The sequence below is a fragment of the Dromiciops gliroides genome, chromosome 2 (assembly GCF_019393635.1).
Source record: "Dromiciops gliroides isolate mDroGli1 chromosome 2, mDroGli1.pri, whole genome shotgun sequence".
In the NCBI taxonomy this organism is placed as follows: domain Eukaryota; kingdom Metazoa; phylum Chordata; class Mammalia; order Microbiotheria; family Microbiotheriidae; genus Dromiciops; species Dromiciops gliroides.
In genome coordinates, this window is record NC_057862.1 from 116432149 (window position 1) to 116458914 (window position 26766).

The following is a 26766-nucleotide window of genomic DNA, read 5'->3' on the forward strand; positions in this document are numbered from 1 at the left end:
AATGACTCCTTCCCTACAAGGGTTGGCACACTTAATGATGACTATGGAGACTGGGTTGGAAGCAGGGCCAGTGGTGAGGAGAGTATTACTCTCATTAGGGTTCCTGGGCATGGCATCTTACGCTATCTCCGATAGGGTCTGAATAGAATTGATTGGGGTAGTAGTAATGGGTTTGCTTCATCTGGAATATGATACTCTCTCTCCCTGGGTTGTCTTGATGTTTCTGCTAGATTTGCTTGATGGCAGTTGATGGTGGGGACAGTTGTGGGGATCTTGGGGCTGGCTGGAATAAATGAATTCTTAATGACTTTAAGAAAAATACAAACTTCCATTTGGCCTCAATGTTTCTTTTCAGTATCATTGTAAATTCCTCCATTTCCCACACTTTACAATCCAACCAAATGCTTTTCTTGCCTCCCCTCAAATACTCCATCTCCACCTTGTATGTATTTGGCTGTTACTTCTGCTTGGGATGCCCTTTTTCCTCAACTCTACATCTTACCTTAATTCCTTCAAGACTCAGCTAAAAGACCACCTTCTAAAGGAAGCTCTTCCTGATCCTACCAACTTCATGGGCCTAATCTCCTAACACTTATATTTATTTTGTATATATTATGTCTATTCTTATCTATGTATATGTCTTCTCCCCACATAGAATGCAAGATGCTTGGGAGCAAAGACTGTTTCATATTTATCTTTGTATTTCTGGACCCATGATACATAGTGGGCTTGATAAGTTCTTGTTGAATGATAGATAGGACACTTCTGGCTATTTACAAACATATACTCAATTCCTTATTCTCTACTTATGCATGTAATCAGTGGGAAATGATAAAAAGAGGAAAGGAGAAGGTTACTTATGAGTCTGAACCCCATGAGTGTATGGTATAATTAATAGAAGTGTGGCCCTCAAGACAGGAAACTTTGGGTTTGAAACCTGCTTCTGGTATTTACTAATTCTGTGACCATAGGAAAATCATGTTATGACCCTGAACCTCATTTTCTTCATCTGTAAAAATGGGTGTTACTATCTTTAGATCTTACCTCATGGGATTTTTGTGAGACTCAAGATAACTGATGACATCTGCTTTGCAGACCTTAAAGTTCTATGTAACTGTTAGCTGTTTTATTATAGGAGATGGCAAGGCACACTTTCCCAGTTCATATAAGGTACTGGTAGTGAGAGATACCTAAAGTGTCCAGAACAATTGGAGTGGGAAAGGAAATAGGAAAACTAAGATTAGGTAGTGTTCCATCGACTAAGTTATTTGTTAGAATTTCTGCCAGTTTTCTGGTTGATTCCTCGATGTTTGTAGTGATCTACTTCATATTTAGAACAGAGTTTCATGGCACAGTGAAACTTTGTCTAACATGGGGTTATATGATTCAGTGCCTTGAAAATTTTGCACTCAATAAATTGAGTGCACTTGATTTGTTAAATAGAGTTGCATTCAGTCAAAAACTTCCAGAACAAACAATGTCACTGTCTATTCATTCTTCTCCTGTCTGTCTGGCCCAATTACCCTTGGAGAGTACATAGGAAAGATTTTAGGAAGTTAATCCTTAAGGGAATGAAACAGAATCTCATATTCTCCTTCCTGATTTCCTCCTTCTCCCCAATAAAGCCCTCAACTGGCTCCTGATCATCTCAAGCCCAGTCATAGATTAAGAGCATAAAACCCTTTGAAACAGAACTAAAAATGGGAAATGCCTAATGGGTTTTCCAGCTCCTTCCCTGGTGGCTATACTGAGTGTACTGAATCACAGAATGAAAGTTGCTGCTAAATGCTCTGCTGGTTCTCCCAAGTTCTTTAGAAGCCTTTTTTTTCATTATGCTAATAAATCTCAGCAAACCTTTTTTCCTGATGTTCAACCTATATATCCTCCTAACCCCTACCCCATCTAATTGATTTGGTTCTTACCTTTGAGTCTATTTAAAGAAACACATTCTTCATTTAATTGGGTCCTGTCCCATCTCCTTCCCCTGCTAGTAAATCAGTGTGTTGACAGAATTTCATGTGTATACATGTCATTGTTTGCCCCCAGGGACAAAAGCAGGAGGAAAACTATATGCATTGACAGTCAAACCTGCTCCAAATAGACAGAGTGCAGGGGAAGGAGGGCCTCTCCCTCCTGTCTCCTATTTCTTAGGGCATCCCTTAGGGTGAGAGAGTTGCTCTGCCCACTTCCTTTCTATGGTTATAGCATCATTCTGGGCATTCTCCCTCATGGATCTGAACATTGGGATTCGGATGGTGACTTACAATTAAAACAAGTGACAATGTAACCATCGGTTTCTGCTGCCCACCAGACAGACCTACCCTCAGGTGGATAGAAGTAGCCAGCCTGGCACTGAATTTTTACCAAGTCAGATTTTGCAGATTTGCTTGTTTCTTTCCTCCATACTGGAATTTCCCCCTTTCTTCTTCTGTTTGGGCTCTGGGCTGTGTCAGTATATTAGGAAGTTTGGTGGTGCAAGCAGAGATTGGAGGCGTATCCTCTGAATGGAACCCAGAGCAAAAGTGCTTACAAAGAATTTTTTTTTTAATCTGGAAAAGGGACTCCTCCTCTGGGGTATGCATAGGTTTTGATTATTCATCAGCAATTATACACATCCAGAGAAATGACCTCATATATTCCACAGACATGAACCAAAAGTATGACACAGATGTTCTGGAATAAACAGTGTGAGTGCAAGCACATAGCTTCAGAGTACTGTAATGGCTCTTAGAGAAACTGGGTCAAAAGTTTCTCCCCATACATACACCCCGCCCCCCACACACACACCCACACACAACTAACATAGACAGAAAATATAAATCTTTCTTCTGCTCTCCTTCACAGTTTCCCATTTTATGGATGACCCCTGTGGGTCCCCCTGCACTCCCTTTTCCATGAAGTGATTTGTGGAGTAGAAGTTCTGACTCTGGGGGATTCTGCTGAGATTCAGAATGATGAATCTGAGTTTCCTTTTCCCCCCTAAAATGCCTTTAGTTTTAGGGGTATTTTTTCATCTCTAGAGATCTGGGTTTTTGTTTTCTTTTGTTTTTACAGATGTTTTACTTGATACTGAGTTTAGATTAGTTAGGGAAGAGCAGTAGCCTGGCCTGATGAATTGAGGGTTGAACCTGGAGTCAGGAATACTTGGGTTCAAATTCTATCCTTGATCGTTACTAGCTGAGTGACTCTAAACAATCCACTTGATTTCTTTTGATTATTAGTTTCTTAAAATGTAAAGCAGATCTAATAGTAAGCTCAGTGCCTACCTTAGAGACTTGTGAGCCTCCAGTGAGATAATGTATGGAAAGATGCTCTGAAATATTTAAAGGGGAGTGGAAGAAAGACTGGACTGGTGATTTCACCAATATAGGGAACTCCTTCTACCAATGTAGGCCAGCATCTTTTTTGAAACTCTGAAAGAGTTGTCTAGAGCAGGGTTTATTAATTTTTTTCCCACCCATAACCCTTTTTACCTGAGGAATCTTTACATGACCCCAGGTATGTAGATATATAGAAGAGGTATACATAACCTTTAATGTTGACAAATTTTTCACAACCCCCACATGACCCCATATGTGGTCATGACCCACAGTTTAAGAAGCTATGGTCTAGGGGTCAATTAGGTGACACAGTGGATAAAGTACCAGCCCTGGATTCAGGAGGACCTGAATTCAAATCCAGCCTCAGACAAGACATTTACTAGCTGTGTGACCTTGGGCGATTCATTTAACCCTCATTGCTCTACAAAACAATGAAGAAGAAGAAGGAGAAGGAGAAGGAGGAGGAGGAGGAGGAAGCAGCTAGGGTCTAGAAAGGCTAAATGAATGTCCTCAGGGTCACACAACCACTAGAATCAGAGGCAAGACTTGAACCCAGATCTTTGTGGCTTTGAGGTGATCTCTCTATTTATGATACCACAGTTTTCCCTCACAAATCTTAAGTACTCCATGTGTGACAATTGTTTTAATATTAAGAGTAATGAACAGGTAATAGTCACTTGACTGGTTCATAGTTAGAATCTAAACTATACTCTTTTAAGCTTCATTTTAAAGTTACTGATGGCAAAGCTGTTGACTTACATATGTTTAGGAACCTACCATATAGCTGATACTCAATAATGAATAATGAGCACTGCTAATATTCTCCTACTTTGAAGGGAGAAGGAAAGATGTAAATCATCTTTTGCTTCTATCTACCCCCAAATCCCCATACTTAATCACTTTATGTTTTTCCTTTGAAAATATTTAAGGAAAAATATGTTTTGAGTTACAATAAGTAAGTAGAAAACAATAAAATGTTATTATAACAATAATGCTAACATATAGTTACTTTTGTCTAAGAAGCAGGAAAACACACTTATCTAACGGAGCAAACACCAATTTGGCTAGAGGTGAAACTGAGCAACTTAGGAGTTGTTAAATTGCTCATTAAGGGGTAAGAAAGAGAAAATACTATCAAACCCACGTATTAAGTTCCCTAGTTCAGATTTTCCATTCATTTTTACTCATGGACTAGAATCCACCAAATATTCATTAAGTACCATACATGTGCACAGGAAAGTTTCAGATAATGTCAAGGTGAGTTATGTATTGAGAAATGTATCCTCATTTTACATGGGAAGAAACTGACAGTGAGAAACAAAGCTGCGAGTCAAATGCTTCTTTCCTGACTCCAGATAGAGAGCTCCTTCCTTCCACTAAACCATGGTGCATTTATTAGACAATTAAAATAATGAATCCTTTCTCATGGACATTGGGTAGCTTATGGGGTACTTCATTCATTCCACTGGCCTTCAGTGGTTGAGATTGCTTATTGAGAATTGCCCAAATCCAGCACATTCATTTTTATGGAGATAGAAGGAAGGGTGAAGAAGAGATGTCAAGGAATTGAGACAGGGAAAGAAAACACATGGAATGCTTTAATCCTCACCATTTTGGATACCCTAAATTAAGAAGGTGGGAGAAGTTCATTCCTGCCTTTACAATTAAATAAATTTCTGCTTTAGAGTTGCTTCCAAGGTCAGCAGAGGGCTCTTTTGCCTAAATGAATCAATCACTTCTTTCGCATAAAGTTCCTTTTAGTTGAACAACTGAGATGTACCTTGCATGTTTTGTCAGTTTAGATGGGGGACAGATAGAGACAGCATGGTGTAGTGGATAGGACCTGACTGGGAGTGAGGAAGACCTAGGATTGAATCCTTTTTCAGACCTGGGGCAAGTCACTTAACATTACACTCCACTTACAATTTTCATCTCCTGGCAAATGAGAGGGTTTAATTCAATGATATCTCAGATTATTTCTAACTCTAAATCTATAGTACCTCAGTATTTATTTAAGTACAAGCCTGCCTGGAATAGACTAATGAATTCTTATCAACCTATCTAGCTATGTGGTTGAATAACTTTATAATTATGAATCCAAAAACATAATAAGCATTTATTAAGCAACTACTATATGCCAATGGCAGTGCTTAGCAGTGGGATACAAATAAAGGCAAAAAAGAAAGTCTCCACACTCAAGAAGCTTATAATTTTATGGGAGTAGACAATATACAAAAGGAAGCTAAGGTAAGAGAAAAATGAGAGCAGGGGGAGATGGTGGGGCATGAAGATGGTGATTTTCAAATCCCAGCACTGAAGCTGGTGGGAAATAAAGAACTGATAGGGCTCCTGAGCTTTTTAAAGGGAGAAGTTTTGTGCTCTGTCTTTCAGCTCTCTACTCAGAAGGGCAGAGACAACTTAAAATACTGATAAGTTATACTTGAATTATTTCCAAAATCAACTCTTTTAGATAGGTATAATTAATAATTTCTGCCTCAAATAATTATTTTTCTACAGTTTGTAGGAAAAGCTAAAAGATACAGTGAAATTATACTAATGTTTGTGCTATTACTAAGGTTCAGGCAGATGGTGGTGCAGTAGATAAAGCTCTGGGCTGGGAATCAAGATGATCTGAGTTCAAACCAGTCTCAGACACTTACTAGCTGTGTGACCCTGGGCAAGTCACTTATCCCTGTTTGCCTCAATTTTCTCATTTGTAAAATGAACTGGAGAAGGAAATGGCAAACCACTACAGTATATTTGCGAAGAAAACCCTATATGACATCATCAAGTGTTGGACCTGACTGAACAACAACTATGCAGCTTTTGCAACCCCCCCCCCAAAAAAAAAAACCCAAACAACAACCACCCACCACAATTCTTTATTTTATTCAAAGCTGGAAGAAATTGTTCTTACCAGCCTTAATAAATACCCTCAGTACTACCTGGAGATCTTAGAAAGCTTTTTGTCATTGGAGGCATGTAAGACAGGTGACCTGTAATGAGAAATGATAAGCTTAAAATTATCTGTTTTTAGAGAGGCAAGGGACTTTTTGGATCAACCAGCCCAGTCTCCTACTTGATGTACCAATTCCCTGAGGATCATCATGGACACCACAGCATCCAGCCTGTCACTTAGTATTAGAGTTTTCTAGAGCACTGATAGATCAAGTCCTAGTTCTTAAACTGTGGGTCACAAACCCATATGGGGTTGCATAACTGAATGTGGGGGGTGGCAAGAAATTTGGCAACAGTAAAAGCCTGTGGACACTTATTTTATATACCTAGATATCTATATCCTCAGGGTTGCATAAAATTTCTTTATGTGAAAAGGGGTCCTGAGTGGAAAAAGTTTAGGAAGTCCTGGTTTAAGTAACTTGTCTAGGGTCATAAAGGCCAGTATATGCCAGAAGTGAAACTTGAACCCTGATCTTTGTGGTTTTGAGGTCAGTTCTCTATCCTAGGCGGTTTGTAAAATATTTTGATAACTGTATTTCAATATAATTAATTTTCTTTGTAACCCAATTGATTTTATCTTAGGCATTTAAATCTATGTTAAGAAGGGGTCTATAGGCTTCACCTGACTGTAAAAGGTGTTCATATCAAAAAAGGTTAAGAACCCAATGATAGCCTCTTCATCATGGCTGCTCCGCAAGCATTAGATAAATATCAATTATTAAAAATACAGTGATGATAATTAATGAATAAGTAAGATTCACCTAGCAGGTTTCCATTAAGAATCTGACCTAAGCTTCTTTTAAAAATTTTTATTTTATTTTTAATTTATGGAATCAAAAAAGCATTTTCATAAGAGTATAATAAAAAGATGGTTTCACATGAAACTACACATCTATCATGTACAACTTGCTATTCCTTTCAAATATATAACAATTATGCAAATTTTTTTCCTTTTTGTTTCCTTTCCACTAGTTCCACCCTTGAGATGGCTACCATTAGACAGAAATAGGTATGTATATGTAAAATTATTCTATACATACTTATGTGTATCAATTATTCCTCTGGATGCAGATATGTCCTTTATTTGTATTTGTATTTATATTATATACTATATGATATATTACATTGTATATTGTATAATCATATAATATTATATTGCATATAAAATTTATACATAAGTATAATGTTAAATAATTATATAATTTATAAATGTATAATACATATCATATATAATATATTAAAATGCATCCCTTGGTGTAAACTTACTGATGGCAGAGACTATCTAATACCTTTTTAATGATGTGTTATATAGTAGACACTCATTTCTTTGTGGAATGGATAAATAATGAGATACTACTAATGTTGACTGACCTGGTGAGGAAAAAAAGTGTTATTTGCAGCTTCCTACCTCATGAGGTATCCTGTTTCTTGGGGGAATATATCCAATTGGAAAATTCTTTCATAGAGCCCTTGAATGTTAAAAACCAAAGTCAAGAGTTCTATAACCTTTGTGTCACCTAAACTCTATTTGCCTCAGGTTTCCTCAAGTGTATAAAATGGGGAAAATAATCATATCTACCTCCCAGGGAAGTTGTGAGTGTCAAGTGGGTTCAATATTAATTGTTTTCTTACATCATTCTCTCCTCCCATGCAGGAGACTTGAGTTCAATATCCTGCCAATGAGCTTAATTATGTTAAGAAGCATGGAAAATGAGCCTGATCTTTTTTTTAAAAAACTGATTACCTAATTGTAGAGAATTTGCAGTCATTGATCTTATCCATTAGTGACCAATTATGTTCCAAATGTAATCAGGCTCATTATAATATCTTCTAATACTTTGGTGCTTCTATAAGGAAAGAAGAGAATCATCTGTCATAATAGCTGCCTTGCAACCTTTGGAATGGAAGGGACCTTAGTGGTCATTTAATTCAAGATCCTATTCTATTTAAGAATCCTCTTTCCAGGGCAGCTAGGTGGCGCAGTGGATAAAGCATCCACTCTGGATTCAGGAGGACCTGAGTTCAAATCTGACCTCAGACACTTGACACTTACTAGCTGTGTGACCCTGGGCAAATCACTTAACCCCCATTGCCTCACAAAAATTTTAAAAATTAAAAAAAAAAGAAGAATCCTCTTTCCAGTCAAGTCCAATCTCTGTAGAGAGCATTGTATTTACTGAGGCAGCTTATTCTATTACTGGATAGTTCTAATTAGTATAATAATCATGTTTTTTATTGTGCTAAGCTTATAACAATGGCATAAGTTTAAATTTGGTGTTCCAAAGAGGAACCTGTCTTATCTTAGACTTTAGAAATTATGGACACTGGTATAGCATACTTTTCATGGACACTAAATATTCCTTGGTAAGAATAATAGGTTCAAGAAGAAGGATAACTAGAATTGTCCACCAGTGATCAACTTTTGAGTATTTTATCCATACTTGAGTTGGAGAAGGAGTTATTTACTTTGGATTCATACTATATTCACTAGTGGTATATACTCGTCAAACTAAATAACATAATGCAGCATGTGAAAAAGCATCAGTAAGTAGGAGAATAAAGAAATGAACAACCAGGTAATTTGGAACAATTAGGATATAGTGGTTTGGGGTTTGATATCATTCCCTGCCGATTACTTTATGCTGTCTTGGCTTCTGATTCTCTGGGGAAGGCACTCATAATTTTTGAAACAATTCTGTGTTTCATATGTGAACCTAAGTGTGGTCTACAACTAGATCTAATTTTGGGCTAGAGCCAGGATACAGAGTAACAGAAAGGAGATCTAGGGCTCTGTAACTTGATAAGGTTTATCAATTTTCTCCTAGGTAAAATAGGTTCTAGGCAATGATGATGTATCCTGTTTAGTTCTCTGTGGCTGATATCAATTCCTCTGTTATCAAAAAATTACTCTATTGGCAAATATCATAAATAATATATATGATATTGAGGCAGTCAATAATCTTAAGTTTCCCTCTCATTTCCTTATAAATTCACCCTTTGTGGTTATTACTTTCCTCTTGGAAGATGGAAAGAATGATTCCAATGACTTGTCCAGGGTCATATAATGAGTGATGTATAAACCGAAGAATGAAGGACCTTCTGCAACTCTTGTTTGAGAGAGAGAACATAGAATAAGCTCCTTGAGGGCTTAGATGGTCTCATTTTTTGTCTGTATCTCCAAAGACTAACCCAGTGCCTGACACACAGTAGGCATTTAATAAAAAAAAAAACTAATCAATTGTGCTACCACAAATCTTTAGAGGGCATTGCTCCCTTTGGAATTATCAAGGGCAGCCTGAGGCATTAAAATGTCAAAAAAAAAAAAAGGTCAAAGCCTATGACTTGTAGTTCATAAATAAATTGACTTGAGGTTATTTAAAAATAGAAATAGAAACACACATACAGAAAAAGACTCAAGGGCCAATTGGAATGTCATTAAAAATCACAAATGCTTTCTAGGAAGCTGGGTGTTTTCTGCTTCCTCCTTGGCTTCAATACATACTATTTTGGTGACACAAAAGAGGCATTTATTACTACTTTCTCTCAACACTCTCTACCTGTTTTTGCAAATGAAAAAGAAAGAAAAAATCTCTGGGAACTATCAAAACAGCCTTGTGTCCTTATACCACATTATTAACAAGAGTATAGTTTCTACTAGATGCTGGCACGTTGCAGACAATTGCAATGATTATGCTAAGTGACAGATAAAAGCTTCAATTTACTTGGTCTAGCTGTAGCCTTGATACAATCATTTCCAGTCTTAAAATCTATCCAACAGTTTGAAACTCAGAATGTTGCTCGAATCCATTGACTCTGCTTACTGCTGCCAAGGCGCATTATCCTCCTGCTGAGTATTCTCCTAATAATTTCAAAACCATTGAGAAGTACCCTGGAGTCAATTAAAACAATCCCTACTAAATTAGGTTTCAAGTGTTGTCTATTAGGCCCTGGCAGCAACATTGCCCTTTCATTGCATCCGTGAAGGATCAAACCAATTCAGCCCAATGGAAGGCTTGAGGTGGGGTTTAGGAGACAGAAGAGACAGAGAGAAATGGTCTAGAATTAGAGGTACACTCATGAATATGGAAAGATCTCAGAGATGTTATCTTTCAGTAGCTTGTTCTTTTAATCATGTAATCCAGGGTGGTTTAGGGAGATTGCTTGTTGCTTTTGTCCATGACTCATTTGCATAACGTATCTAGCTTTGCATTTGAATAAATGAAGGACCAATCCAGAAGTTTAAAAGCCTGTGGAAAACAAGGTTGTGATGTTCTAGTAGAAAAACTTCTAATCTTCCAGACAGGGTTGGATGAACTATACACCTGTGGTGACTCCTAGGGTGTTCTAGAGGGACAGAGGCAGAAGCATAGTAGGTGGAACACTAAAGGAGAAAGAAATACAATTTAAGGGAAAGATGGCATCATACCTTGTTCTGTCTCTGAAGTTTGACTACCTGGATTCAAATTCTACCTCTGGCATTTGTTACTTGTGTGATGTCCCAATATTTCTGGACCTCAGATTCTTCATATGCAAATTGAAGGGGTTGGTTTAGAAGGCCTCCATGGCTCCTTTTAATTCTATAGCTATAGTCTTCTGGCAAATCTCATCATTAAAGGAGTAGGGGAAAGATGTGAGAAATCATTAGAAAATCAAGGGGAAAGAGAAGAATCAAAGGTTACTCCCAGATTTTTAAACTCAGGTGACTAAAAAGATGGATTTGTCTCCAAAAGAGGGAACATTTAGAGAATGGGGGGATTTTGATGAAAATGTGAGTTTCATTTTAGACTTGTTGAGTTTGAGAAAACCATGGGTTACTGAGAAAGGTGTCCAACAGGCATCTGGTGATATAGGACTAGAGTTCAGAAGGGAGATAGGGTTAGATATGTAAATCTGGGAGTTACGTGCCTTGAAATGATAATTGGAACCCATGGGAAATGGTGAGATCACCAAAGGAGAAATTATAGAGAGATGAGAAAGAGGTCAAGGAAGAGAACAACCTTCCTGATGTCCATACTTGTTTAATAGAAGAATAATGATCCCACAGAAGAGCCTTAGAAACAAGGGAAAGGAACTAAGAGGGAACAGTGCCACAAAGGCCAAAGGAGGAAAGAGTACCAAGAGGAGGGGGATGAATCAGTATTACCAAAAACTGAAGAAAATTCAAATGGAATGTGAAGTAAATGAAGGGAGATTGCTTGTCACTTTGGAGAAGACAGTTTCAGTTATGTTGTGGGGTTGGAAGTATTAATATGAAAGTATGGGTCACCTGGATTTGATGTAAGTGCCTTATTATCCCCAAGTATTTTTTATGAAACCCTAGGTTAATAGGAGCAAAATGTCCTTCAACTGAACTCCAAACTGAACCCAGGTAGCTAGCTGATAAAAACCCTACCTTTTACCTGAGGAAAGACTTCCTCAGAATAGTAAGTTCCTATCTTATGGGGAAATCTGGGCATCCTCATCCTTGCCAAACACGTTTTTGGAATGCTGTAATCTTATCATGATATTTCTATATTTCCTCCATACTTGTTAAACTGCTTTTGCTTCTGGGTTGAATTTGTATCATACTATTGAAATGGATAACAAACACTCTGTAACCAGTGGACAAAAAAACTTGTATACCCTCAGAAAGAGAGAGTCTCTGAACTCCCTTCTTAGGAGGGGGTCTCCACATGATCATGTTTAATTCTTCTTGGGACAAAATAAATTGGTATTATGTTTTTTTCTCTCTGTTTCTGATCTAGTTTTTCTTGTATGCGACATGTTCTCTGATCTCTTTTGTTCATAGGAGGACAGATATGGAAAGAAATGGTAGGAGATATTATTGATTTCTCTGATCTGTTTATTATTATTATTATATTTTGTGGGAAACAGACAGATAAAAACTATATTTCATTTTCTACAGAAGCTATGGTGCAAGACAACTAAGTTAGTGCAATATTAAAAGAGACCCAGGTTCTCTATGTTATCCCTTACTCATTCCATTTGATTGACACATATTCTTTTCCCTTTATTTCTTCTGTTTCCTTTATTTGTTCAATAGAATTGTTCATGACAGTTCTCCATCCTCATCCCTTATTTGTAACACATTGCAAGGTACTGACACCTATCAAGGATTTCTTCCTTTGCTTTTTGGGAGATCCTTAATTTCAGTTCTTCAGATACCACAATATTCCTTAACTCATATACTATCACTAGAGGTCTAACGGTATTTTAAAAATAGGTCTTTTGTTTCAGGAACAAAAACTTCAGGTCATTAAAGGAACTTTGAATTTCACAAAGGCAATTCAGTCTATTTTTTCCCCTGTCAATTCTGGGCCTAAGTCATACATTAGTGAAATCTAAAGTTCTTCTGTTGACACAATCTGTCTTGGATTGTGTTCCATGATTTGAAGGCAGCAGGGAAAGTTTGAAGCAGTAAAGGAATATTTATCATATAGGACAAAGAATTGGGAATTCTGGATGTCTTGGGAAAGTCTCTTGGGATGCTCTTGGCAGACTGGGGCTACAAAAATAACTGAGGCATGTACTAATTATATAGGTGCTTTCACCAGGAAATTTAGGGGAGCTAGATGATAGGATGGAAGTTTTTTTACATGTGTTTTTTTTTTAATCTGAGAATTACAAATGTCCATTCTTGAATGAACAAAGCATTTAAGTGCTTACTATGTGCAAAACATCATGCTATGTCTTGAAGATATAAATAGAAAACTTAGACAGGCCCTGTTTTTATGGAGCTCACATTTTATTTTTGATTTTTTAATTTTTTTTTAAATTTTACTTGTGATAGATAATTATTTGATAAGCTTACACTATTTCTAGTTCTGTATGATAAAATAATATTTGTAATCATCAATAATTTTATTGTGAAAGTAATTTTAATACAATTAAAAGTATATATAAAGAGTTTATGGTTATAAGGTAATATTTAAGGTATGATTATATTTGTAAGTCTAAAAAAATGTAATATAAGGAGCTCACATTTTAATGCTGGAGACGACACCTATAGGTAGTTTCACCTCCAAGTCAGATGGAAAAGTCCCAATGGCAAGACAAAAGTCAAAATGATTCAAGGCTTGGGATGCAGTTGATGACCTTGGCATCTTCATATTCTAACCAAGCTCTAAGTGCTCCACAGCCTCCGCTTCAGCCACCTTCATGATCAATGGAACAAATTATTCTTTTCTGCCCACTCTGCCATGGGAGGTTTTCATGCTTTGGGTAGACACCACCCTGACTGTCCAGTCAGTTACCCTCTACATGGTTCAGCCTGTATGCCAAGATAGTTTACCAGGGTGCAGCTACCATACATGCTAAAGCTTCTTGGAGCTATAGGTGAGAGTTGGGTGACCAGTTGGACACAAAAGGTGAAGAGCAGCCCTGAAGAGGGCTGGCAGTCATCACACCACAGGTGCTAGTCCCCTCTGAAAAGCCATACACCTCCCATGAAAATCTATTATACTGGTGCCATGGCTTCTATGGCACCGGGGATCACACATAGCATATGCAAGTACTGGAGTGAGCAATGCAAAAGGGTATGATTAGATTCAGCACAAAGTGGCCTATTTGAGTTGTATCATCTGAGCTTAGTCCTGCTGTCTCATGCCTAGATCCAGGTACTTGGCAACAGGCCTCAGGCATATATGATACTGCTTTCCCTCTACATCCTAATAAGAAATATTTGTGGGAATATGATTACTAATACAACTGGAGTGATAAAACTAAATTAGACATGCAACAGCACAAGTCCAAAGATATGATATTTAAACAAACAAACAAAAACCAGTCCAACTGTGAAAAAAAAATCTCCAGCCTAAGGTAAATAAATATTTTTTTGCTTAAATTGACTGGATGTATAGTGATGTCTCCTTTTCTTAGTGATTCTCAGTGATGTAGTTTCTATCTGGAACCTTTTCATTACTTCTCATCTTGTGTAATTCTTGCTCATATCCTTCCACAAATCCTAAAACAAACAAAAAAAAAGGATTCACTTGATGAGTGGAAGGCCCTCTTCTTGTTCTTCTGAAATTTCATGAATGCCAATGTAAATGCATCATCAGTGTTATCCACATACAATCTCTTATTCCCAATACATTTTTATCCAATTTCCATTGCTAGTTATATGCAAAAGGGGGAGGAAAAAGAGAATAACATTTATTGAACACCTATTATGTGTCAGTCCCTGCTGAGTGCTTTAAAAATACCTTACTCTGGGGTAGCTAGGTGGCACAGTGGATAAAGTACTGGCCTTGGATTAAGGCAGACCTGAGTTCAAATCCAGCCTCAGACACTTGACACTTAAGTAGCTGTGTGACCCTGGACAAGTCACTTAACCCTCATTGCCCTGCAAAAACAAACAAAAACAATAACAACAAAAATACCTTACTCCATCCTCACAACAACATGTGAAGTAGCTATTATTATCATCTCCACTTTATAGCTGAGGAAATTGAAGCAGGCCAAAGTCAAGTGACTTGCCCAGGGTCATAGAGCTAATGAATGTCTGAGGCTGGATTTGAACTCAGGTTTTCTTGGCTCCAGTTCCAGTGCTCTAAGCAGTGAGCTACCTAGCTGCCTCATGTACTTCCTGTGATCTTTTATACCACTTCCTATTTGTAGGCTACCATTAACAATGTATCACATAGGGCAGCTAGGTGGCGCAGTGGATAGGGCACCGGCCCTGGAGTCAGGAGTACCTGAGTTCAAATCCAGCCTCAAACACTTAACACTTACTAGCTGTGTGACCATGGGCAAGTCACCTAACCCCAATTGCCTTAATTAAAAAAAAAAAAACTAAAAAAACAAAACAAAACAAAACAAAACCAATGTATCACGTAAGGGCAGCTAGGTGGCACAGTGTAAAGCACCGGCCCTGGATTCAGGAGTACCTGAGTTCAAATCCGGCCTCAGACACTTGACACTTACCAGCTCTGTGACTTTGGGCAAGTCACTAAGCCATCATTGCCCTGCAAAAAACAAAAAAACAAAACCCAAAAGCAATGTATCACAACCAAATTATGCCCATAATGCATCCCTTTGTTGTCTTGCAACCTTAGTTCTTTGTATAGCATAGAGTTTCTATACATCATAGCTATATGGAACTAATGAGAAAATATTGATTTGGAAAACACACGATGTGTGTGTGTGTGTGTGTGTGTGTGTGTGTGTGTGTGTATAAGAGAGATAGATAGAGAGAGAGAGAGAGAGAGAGAGAGAGAGAGAGAGAGTAAACAGCCTTGGATCTTTGAAAACACCACGTAAACAACTTTCTTATCTTTAAATTGCTTCTACTGGGTATCATTTTCTATGTTTATTAGACTTACTCATTAGACTATGAATGCCTCAAGTTCATGGACATGTCTGTTGCTTATTTTGTCCACTTGAGAATGTCTAGTGGCACACTCCACACTGGAAATACTCAAAGAATAAGAAGACCTTTGGTATGGCAGATTTGTTGGCAAACCATAGAAAGGAATTGCAAAGAACAAAAAGGCTCAGGCAGATTTTGTTTTATATCTTGAAGGGGGGAGGGAGGTGGTTTCACAGAGCTGGAATAACAGATCAAGGAAAGCCTAGTTTTCTATATGTAGCACATACAGTAGATGCTTAAAATGAAGCTATTGAATCAGTGAATGTATCATTGTCCCTGGGATATTTCATCATCATCACCATCATTATATATCATTATTCCTGTTGGTAGAATAGATAATTAATACAGCTATCATTTATAGAGCACTTTATGATTCTATAGGAACTATATTTTATATTATTTTCATTTGTTCCTTATAAGAACTATATGGCAAAAGTACAGTATTATTATGAGTTTTTTGAAATGAGCAAACTAAGGCTTGTAAATGTCAAATAATCTGCTGAACATCACTCAGGTAGGTAAATTATGGAGCCATCATTTGAACCCTGTTCTTTTGACTCTGTATCTATTGCTTTTTTCCTATATATCCTGCCTCATTATGTAGACAAGGTGCTGAGAGACTAACTAGAAACCTATTTACTATATCTACTTCTGTACCTATATTTATATCTCTATATATAGAGATATGTAGATTGATTTTGATATACTGATATCAAGACATAAATATCCAGTTCTAGGAAGATATATCTATGTCTATCCAGGTGTGGATATCTATGTATCAATATAGGATGTCTATCTATCTATATGCACATATGCATATATATGAATCCTTAGATATTTTCAAGCTACATTTAATCAAGAGCATGAAAAAGTTCTAAAAGTCATTATTAACAATTCCACATAGGGAATGTGGGAAACTTAGGACACTAATCCACAGTTGGTGGAGTTGCGAACTGATGTAACCATTCTGGAGGGCAATTTGCAGTCATGCCCAACTGTGCATACCCTTTAATCCAGCAATACCATTGCTAGGTTTATATCTCAAAAAAGAGAAAAAGACCTTTTTGTAAGAAACTATTTATAGCAGCTCTTTTTGTAGTGACAAAGAATTGGAAATCAAAGGAATGCCCATCTATTGGGGAAATGGTTAGACAAGCTGTGGTATATGACTGTGATGGAATAATATTGTGTTAAAGAAATGACAAACAGGGCTATTTCAGAAAGGCCTGGAAAGACTTATATGAATTGATGTATAGTGAAGTGAGAAGAACCAGGAGAGTGACAGCAATGTTGTTTGATGAAGAACTATGAATGACTTAACTATTCTCAGCAATACAATGATTCAAGATAATCCCAAAGGACCAATGATAAAGAATATTATCCACCTCCAAAGAAAGAATTGATATTGAATGAATACAGACTGAAACATGCTATTTTCACCTACTTTCATCTTTTTTTTTATTTGAGTTTTCTTGTACAAAATGACTAATATGGTAATGGCTTACATAATTGTAGATATATAACCCATATCTGATTGTTTATAGCCTCAGGGAGGAGGGAAGGGAGAGAAGGAAGAATAGAACTTAAAACTCAAAACTTTAAATAAACATGTTTATTATTTAAGTTGAAAAAATAAATTAGATAATAGTCAAGATTTTAAAATAAGTAATTCCACAGAATAGTTAAATAGTATAAAGAAGGAAGTGCATGTTGTTAGTTATTAAAAATAATAATTGTTTTCTATATCATGGGACATGATGTTTAATTAGTACAATCATGCAACATTATACTGCATGTACCAGCACGATGAATTCCAATCCTTGAGGCTTATGATATGCATTGGACAAACAAAACTATTATAAGGTCACATACTGTATAAGAAATGAGGTGACTTGTGTAGTAAGGCCAGGATTTCAGAGTCAAAAATCATCTATCAGGCTTCTCATGAAGCAGATATGATAAGATTGTCAGAAAATCCAAAGGGAGAGCAGTCCAACAACTGAGTCAATTCAACAAGTATTTCATAGAATGCGAGAATTAAAAAGCCTTACAGGCCATCTAGTTGAATTTGTATGGGGGGAGGGGTAGAAAGGAGTTCTTTTTAGAATATACCCATCAAGTGGCCATGTGGGCTTTTTTTGTTGGAAATCTTCTAAGGAATACATACCCACATTCTTCCAAGGCAGTCCATGTCAGTTTTAGATACCTCCAACTAGTGGGGCAGAAAGGTTGCATAGTGAGTAGAACACTGGCCCTAACATTGGGAGGACCTGAGTTCAAATTTGACCTGACACTTTACTAGCTGCGTGGCCCTGGGCAAGCGACAACCCCAATTGCCTTAAACATCTGGGGCCATCTCCAGTGATCTTGATTTATATATATGTGTGTGTGTGTGTGTGTGTGTGTGTGTGTGTGTGTGTGTGTGTGTGTGTGTGTGTGTGTATCTTGCCACTGGACCCAGATGGCTTCAGATGAGGGAATGAGGCTGGTGACTGCACAGCTCTCCCTTACTTAAATCCAATTCATCGCAAGTCATGATATCTGTCATGGTTCTCTTCAAGAACAAAGGGCAAACAACAACTTCTAACTAGTAGAAATTTTTTCCTCCCATGAGGTATCATTATATTTTACCTTTTTAAAACTTCTACCTGCAGTCCCTAGTTTTAAGCTCTGGGGCTGAGCAGATCAAGTCGAATTAATTCTATGCTTTGAATAAAATGAGAGGTGGTATGTCATAGGTGATGAAAAGTTAACTTCAGAACCAAGGAGACCCAGATTCTGCTTCTGAAACTTACTGTCTATGTGGTCCTAGGCAAATTAATTCACCTCTTTTTGTTTGTTTGTTTGTTTGTTTGTTCTTTTAGTGATGCAATTGGGGTTAAGTGACTTGCCCAAGGTCACATAGCTAGTAAGTGTTAAGTGTCTGAGGCCGGATTTGAACTCAAGTACTCCTGACTCCAGGGCCAGTGCTCTATCGACTGCACCACCTATCTGCCCCTTTAATTACCCTCTTAATGTTCTTGGCCAGAAGCCTCAAAGTGTAGACTTCATGGACAGGCAATACTCTGAAATGCTGTCAGGAGCAAATTAAAATACAATTGGGGGATATTTAACCACAGATAAAAATATAATAAAATATAGATATCATTGTATTTTCAAAGTGAATTTTCATTTGTCCTTCTCAAAGAGGACTAATGACATCAGGAAAATGATGTTTTGACTTCTAAGAAAATTGCATTTAAATGAGGGAGGTGTGTGCAGAGTCACTATTCTCATGCCCTCCTTTGGAGCCATCTGGGTCCAGTGGCAAGACATACATCAGGACAACTGTAGATGACCCTGAATGTAGTAGGAGACCTTGGCCTTTTAAGCTCAGGTCTTTCCTAGGTCTTAGTTTGTCTGAGGCAACACCCATTCAGTGATTAAGGGTAGGTAAGAAATGAGTCCAAAGAAGGCCTAGTTTGCCTTCACAAAAGAATCAATCTGGAAGGGGAAGACCCTCAGAGTTTCTGGCCAAAATAGAAACAATTGGTATTTACATTCACTCTTAGCCATCAAAACCCAAACAATGACCAACAGAGACTTAGGCTGGGATTTATTATTGGCCAGTCAGAGAGATTCAGAGTGATTTGGGTTTAAGACATACTCAAGTTTCTCCATTTAAATAGCAATAGGCCTTGCTAAACCCTGGTATTTCCAGAGCTCTTGTTCAAGAAATCCACTTTCCTTTGGGCAGAGCACCCATATGTAAACATATGATTCCCTAGATGGACAGAGGGAGGGAGGGAGGAAGGAAGGAAGGAAAGAAAGAACAAACTAAGTGAAATATATGGCCTGCAGGCATCCTTATATATAGTTTAGTGGCAGCCATTTTTATTGACACTGCTGTTCTAGGCCCTTTTCTAAGAATATATGTTTGGGAAAAGATACAGGAATGTATTTGTGAAAGAAGTTTTCTTATCTGTTCTTATTTTTTAATCATTTCAGTTATTTCCAACTCTGTAACCTCATTTGGTTTTTCTTTGCCAAACGTACTTGAGAGTTTTGCCTTTTCTTCTCCAGCTTATTTTATAGATGAGGAAACTGAGGCAAACAGGGTTAAGTGACTTTTCCAGGGTCACACAGCTAGTAAGTGTTTGAGCCCTGCTTTGAACTCAGGTCTTCCTGAGTCCAGACCCAGAGTTCTATCCATTGTACCACCTACCTGCCTAAGGGATTGGTGACCTTGTTTTTGCTGTAGTTCTTCATCCTTGTTCTCAAAGAGGAACAATAACATCATGGATGATAGTTTGACTTAAAGATTTAAGTGAAAGGCAGCTAGGTGGTGCAGTGGATAGAGCACCAGCCCTGGAGTCAGGAGGACCTGAGTTCAAATCTAGCCTCAGACACTTAACACTAGCTGTGTGGCCTTGGGTAAGTCACTTAACCCCAATTGCCTCACCAAAAAAAAAAAAAAAAAGATTAAAAAAAAAGATTTAAGTGAGGCAGAGCTGCATAAAATCATCAACCTCATTTTCTTCTCCAGAAGTCCAGTGGAAAGACAAAAGTTGAATAATGATGTCCCAAGATGCAATGGGTGACCTTGGCCCTTCTAAATTAATGTCTTTCCTAAATCTCAGTTTGGCTAAGGAAATACCCATTCAATGACAAAAGGCTAGGTACTGAATGCTTCAGACTAATGTACAAAACTGCAGGAATAAATCCCTTTGGTGAACTCCTATTTAGTACATTTTGAAATGCATGCAATCATTTCAAAGCTAGTAAGCATTTCAGAACTAGGCTGACAAAATAGAATCCATTTCCATTTATTTCTCATTTTGCTTTCAACAATTTCCTTGCGGGGGTGAGGGAGTATAATATATGTGTGTGTGTGTGTGTGTGTGTGTGTGTGTGTGTGTGTGTGTGTGTGTATCCCAAGATGGCAGATTAAGGGCAGCCACTTAGCTGAACTTTTCCAACATTCCCCTCCAAACAATTTTAAAATAAGACCTCAAATAAAGTTTTGGTGTGACAGAGCCAGCAAAAGGTCAGGCTGAGACATTTTTCTAGCCTAAGAAAACTTAAAATTTTGGCATGAGAAGTCTGTGGCATCAGGGAGGAGGCCTGTCCAGAAATCACACATGTATAGATGACAATAATGGCTACAGCATCAGTAGAGGCAGCTTTGGGCGATCTTAGCCTTAAGGGTTAGAAAATTGGTCAAAAAAAGATTACAAGGGATCTTTTGCTGGTACTGATGCTGATTGGTGACTGTATTGCCCATATTCTGTTCTGGGTCATGCTTACAGGGTGAAGAAGAGTGCTGGTGGCCAGTCATGAGGGAGCAGAGGCCCTGGTCAAAGTTCCAAAGCAAAGAAGTGCTGGCACTTGTGGCTACAGGATCCAGGGGACTTCCTGGATAAAGACCAGAGTGCAAACCCAGAGAGTAGTGACCACACCTCTCCCAGGACTACCCTAGAAGTACTGAAAACATCCAGACCCCGACATCTAGCTCTAAAAACAGCAGCATGAAAAAAAAATCTTATACTTGGACAGTGCCATCTCACGTCTACTGAGCAGAGCCCAATTTTAACTTAAAATTCAGTCAAGAAATAGGCTGGTGACCTATCACTATGTACACAGTGGTAGAGATGCAAACATAAACAAGATACAGTCTCTGCACTGATAGCCCTTATATAACATATTCAAATGACTAATTCAGACTGATAAAAGTTTTATATCAAAATACTGGCAGAAATATCAGGGCCAAAAAGTGGAGGAAACATAAGGAAGCAATGGAATATTTAAAGTGCATAGCATTTGAATATTTATGGAGGGCAGTGTCAGATGTCACTGCTGGACAGTTTATTAAGAGAAGATTGTTTGGGTCAATGTAATGATTATGGTAAAGTAATATTGAACTAGGAATTTGCCTCAGTGGATTTTTTCAGGATATTAGCATAATGGGGACTAGAGGAATTGATATGGAAACTCTGATTAACTGATTTTCTTTCCAGAAAGAATAGATCACAGGTACAATAAGATTCTAAGGTCTTAAACAAAGTACAAAAATGTGTCTAGAATCTCTTATACCTTTATTAGACGTTACAACATTCTCTGATAGAAGTAGAAATAGAAAATATCTAAACATTAACTAGTCAAAAATCAGCCATGAGATATTCTTCCTGGCACTCAGTCAGGATAGGAGATAGTTTTGAGGACTGTGACCTCTAGCAGAAGGGAAGAGAGTCAAATTATGGGAGAACCCAGTTTTTGAGAGAAAATAAGTTCCAGATTTTGAAAAGAGCTAGGGAATTTCTCTTCCCTCTACTTCTCCCCATCATTCATATTGTCTTACAATAAAGAGCTACTTTCCCAAGAAGAAATGCTGGACTAAGTAAACCAAGAAGACATATCTCTTCATTACCAGGCAAATTGATTGCAAAAGTAAACACACAGGAGGTTGTAAAATCTTAAAAAAATATTACAAGAAATTTAAGAGGACAGGACTTATAGGCTTCTCAGAATTTTCATGCTCATTCCTCAAGAAATAAAGAGAAAAACAGAAATAAAGAAACGCTTCTTCCCTTGCCATCAAGAAGAGAGCCAGAATGTGCTCCCCTTTATAGTCAGGTTTCCTTTACTGTTTTTTTGGGTTTTTTTTGTTTTGTTTTTCAGAGAGTTGAAGGAGGTGTGTGTCAGAAAATGCTTGAGGGGCAGCTAGATGGCGCAGTGGATAGAGCACCGGCCCTGGAGTCAGGAGTACCTGAGTTCAAATCCAGCCTCAGACACTTAACACTTACTAGCTGTGTGACCCTTGGCAAGTCACTTAACCCCAACTGCCTCCCTAAAAAAAATTAAAATAAAAAAATGCAGAAAATGCTTGATATAAAAAGGCATCAATAAAATATCAATAAATAGAAATGACAGATATATGGGAGATAAAAGAAAATAAAGATCCAAAAGAATCAGAAGACATTGAATTTGAGTACAAAACACATTTCCATATTTCAATAATTCTCCAATCTCATCAGAGGAAATCGTCCCTCTACCAGTAACCATTGTGATCTCTTTACACTCACACTTGTCCAATGATCTAAAATAGAAAAACTTAGAACCAATTAATAGATCCACATTTTAATTAGCATACCCAAAGGAATTAAAGATGAAGTGACAAAGGCCCTAAACTAATACAATTTAAGCTGCTTGTGGTTCATCTAATGCAAAGTACAGTTAAAGCTCAATTAACCAGAGTGCTAAGGCAATAGACTATTCTAGCTCATTGCACTTTCTGATTAACTGAAAGTTAAATAGGATCCTTTTGTTTTTAACTAAACTTTTTTTGATGCTTTTAAACCAACTTATCCAAGCAACTCCAGCTTTGCTTAAATATGGGCTTAAGTATTCACTAATAATTGGTACAAAAGCACCATTATCAGACTATTTATTAAATACGTGCCTTCCCATACTTGGGCATTTATATAAATAAATGCATATTATATTAGGGACCTACTCTGTGCAGAGTACTATACTGGGTAGCTAGGAGAGACCCAAAGTTCATATGAGCTATAGTCCCGACTACCAAGTAAAATTTAGTCTGCTAAAAAAAAAAAACCACCAAAATAAATAATCATAATATCCATTTAATATGATAAGTGAAAAAGAATTTAAAATTTTGATATGTGTATTACAGAGGCCATATTTGGACTCGGGGAAATGAATCTTCCTGTCTTCAAGTCCAGCACTCTATTCACTATGCCACCTACCTGGCCCATATTATTTATACCAATATTTATATTATTTATATCTATAACTACAACTATATTTATTTCTTTGTCTACATATACATGTGTGTGTGTAGATGTGTATCACATATACATATATATTTGCATATAGAAGTATATATTTGTGAATAGTGATGGTATCGATGATGATAATATATTTATATGGCACTTTCCTCACAATGTCACTGAGTTGATCAGGCTTAGTATTTCAAAGGAGAATAATTTTCTACTATCATTTAATTTAGCTATAGAAAATTTGATCTGGCTATAGGAATAATCAAAAAGAGTCAAAATTGAATTTCTGCCTTCAAGGAGCTCACAATCTAATGGTGGAGAAAAGAAATCAATATATATATAATTTATATATAATATATATATATTTTTTTATATATACACACACACACACACACACACACACACACACACACACACACACACACATATATATATATATATATATATATATATATATATACAGGATAAGAAGTATAGTAACTTCCCCCTGTTAAATACTTCTTACTCTTTATATATATATATATATATATATATATATATATATATATATATATATATATATATATATATATATATATATATTCCTCTGTAGTTATTACAATCACTCCTGTCTCCACTGCTCTTATAAAGAGTAACTATGCGGGCATCATGAATATCCTGTGGCACTTCACCTTCTTTCCAGCACAGGCACAATTCATGCAGGGGCTTTAATAGGACGTTTTTAGAGCATTTGATCAATTCAGCTGTGATACCATCTATACCCAGAGCTTTTCCACATCTTAGGGAGCTAATTGCATTCTCAAGTTCCTCAAGTGTGGGTACATTGGCCAACTCCTGTAGTACAGCGTAGGACTCCATGATGTTTAAAGCCGATTCTATGATAGAATTTCTGATGGTGTACAACTCAGGAAAGTGCTCTACCCATCTTTCCATTTGCTTAATTCTGTCCGTAATATACTCTCCAGTGCTGGACTTGAGGGGAGCTGTCTTGCTCTGAGTGGGTCCGCAAGCTTTCTTGATGCCTTCGTACATTCCTCTGATGTTTCCCATGTCAGCAGCAACCTGTATTTCCTCACTGAGCTCAATCCAATATTCATTCCCACATCGCCTCATGATTTACTGAGCATTTCTTTTCACAGCACATAATTTCTGAAGAGCACTTTCATTCGGGCAGTATTTGTATTCAATGAGTACGCTGCACTTGGGCTCAACGATGGGATTCATGTATCTGTTTCCATTTTTCAGCAGCTGATAAAGCAGAAGAAGACACGATCAATGCATTCTTGAGAGATCTCAAAAATTGATCCACCTTGCTGAAATTCATGGTTTTGCTAGTGTCAATACGAGATCACCTTGTTGATTTAAGGTGATGCAATGTTTTGGGCTGGAGCCACATATTTTGGTTCATCAACTGATGGCATCTATCTGCATTCCCGGTTTGACAGAGGCCTGTTCAACGTTTCATGTCTGAGATCCAAAACCAGAGTGAGAGGAAGCACCCTTAGAGACCTGCTTTTCGCCGATGATGCCGCACTTGTCCGTCACTCAGAGCATGAATTGCAGACCTTGATGGATCGCTTCTCCCAATCTTGCATGGACTTTGACCTAACCATAAATCTTAAAAAGACAAAAGTCATGTGTCAGAGTGCTATGTAGCCTCCATTGATACACATCGGTAGCTATCAGTTGGATGTCGTAAGCCAATTCTCGTATCTTGGCTCTACTGTCAGTGACAATTTGTCACTTGATTCTGAGATCAATCAGAGGATTGGGAAAGCTACTTCAACCATGGCTAAGCTTGCCAAGTGTGTCTGGGCAAACAGTAAACTGACAAGATGAACCAAATTTGCTGTCTATAGAGCATGCGTCCTGAATACCTTACTGTATGGCAGCAAAACATGTTCTATGTATACTAGACAAGAGAAGAAGCTTAACAGCTTCCACATGTGCTATCTTCAGTGTATACTTGACATATCTTGGTCAGATAGGATCACCAACACCGAAGTCCTCCAACGTGCACAACTTCCAAGCATCTACACGCTACTGAAGCAAAGACGGCTGTGCTGGCTCGGTCATGTGCACTGCATGTAAGATGGGCGCATCCCTAAAGACCTACTCTATGGTGAGTTAGCCTCAGGCCAAAGACCTGCTGGACACCCTCAGCTTTGCTACAGAGATGTATGCAAGCGAGACTTGAGGGCTTTGGGAACGAACATCGGCAGCTGGGAGGAGATAGCCTAGGACTATGCCTGATGGAGTTCAGTACTCAGGAGCAGCTTGCGCGCAGCTAAGATGGGGCCTTCGAGTTTGGGAGGAAGAAAAACAAATGAGACACAGGAACCGACAGGCAACAGAGAGCACAGTTCCCCGATATTCTCATTGTGGCAGGAGCTGCGGCTCCTATATTGGACTGCACAGCCACACTGTGGTCTGTGACTCTTCAAGGCACTGATCCATGGTTCCACAACTGCTGAAAGCCTACCACTATACATACACACACACACACACACACATGTATACACACACACATATACATACATAAATATGCACACACATATAAAGGGTACAGGAATATATATACCAAAAATGCTTCACTTTCATCCTCTGGGTTCTCATCTTTGTCTAACTCAGGAAAATGAAGCTACAAGAATAATCAGTCCTAGGAAGTCTGTTAAACCCAGGCATGTAGACATTGGTGGTTTTATGGTTTTATACTGAGATAGGCAAAGGAAGGTGTAGTCTCTTACAAATGTGCCAATTTAGTGTAAAGAGTCTTTGGGAATTTTTGAATATACCAATCATGAATAAATTAGATGAAATTTAATACAGGGATTCATAATTTTTTTTGCAGTCAGGGATTGAATTCATACATATTAATCACCCTATTATGTATCCTTTATTTAGGAAAAATGCCATATAATGGAGTTTGCAAAGAATGAAAAACAAACAAACAAACAAAAGGGAAACAAATAGTAAAAATATTACTATCTTCTTTGCATAGATGATAAATTGGAGTTTAAGAGGTCACTAAGTGACTTTCTCAGAGTGACCTAGATTTTCTCAAGGTTAGGATATGAAGCCAGGTCTTCTGATTTATGACCTACTGCTTTTTTTTTTTAAGTGAGGCAATTGGGGTTAAGTGACTTGCCCAGGGTCACACAGCTAGTAAGTGTTAAGTGTCTGAGGCTGGATCTGAACTCAGGTACTCCTGACTCCAGGGCCAGTGCTCTATCCACTGTGCCATCTAGCTGCCCCTACTGCTTTTTAAAAAATATATCATGCTAATTTCCATTTGAAAGAAAGAAAAAAGAGGGAAAAGAGGAATGAAGGATATGAAGAA

The 26766-nt window shown here is 37.7% G+C and overlaps 1 pseudogene; it reads right to left on the reverse strand.

Moving 5' to 3' along the window:
- The window catches only part of LOC122738378, a 94565-nt pseudogene extending 70026 nt beyond the window's left edge, over nt 1-24539 (reverse strand).
- Between the last annotated feature and the right edge of the window lie 2227 nt (nt 24540-26766).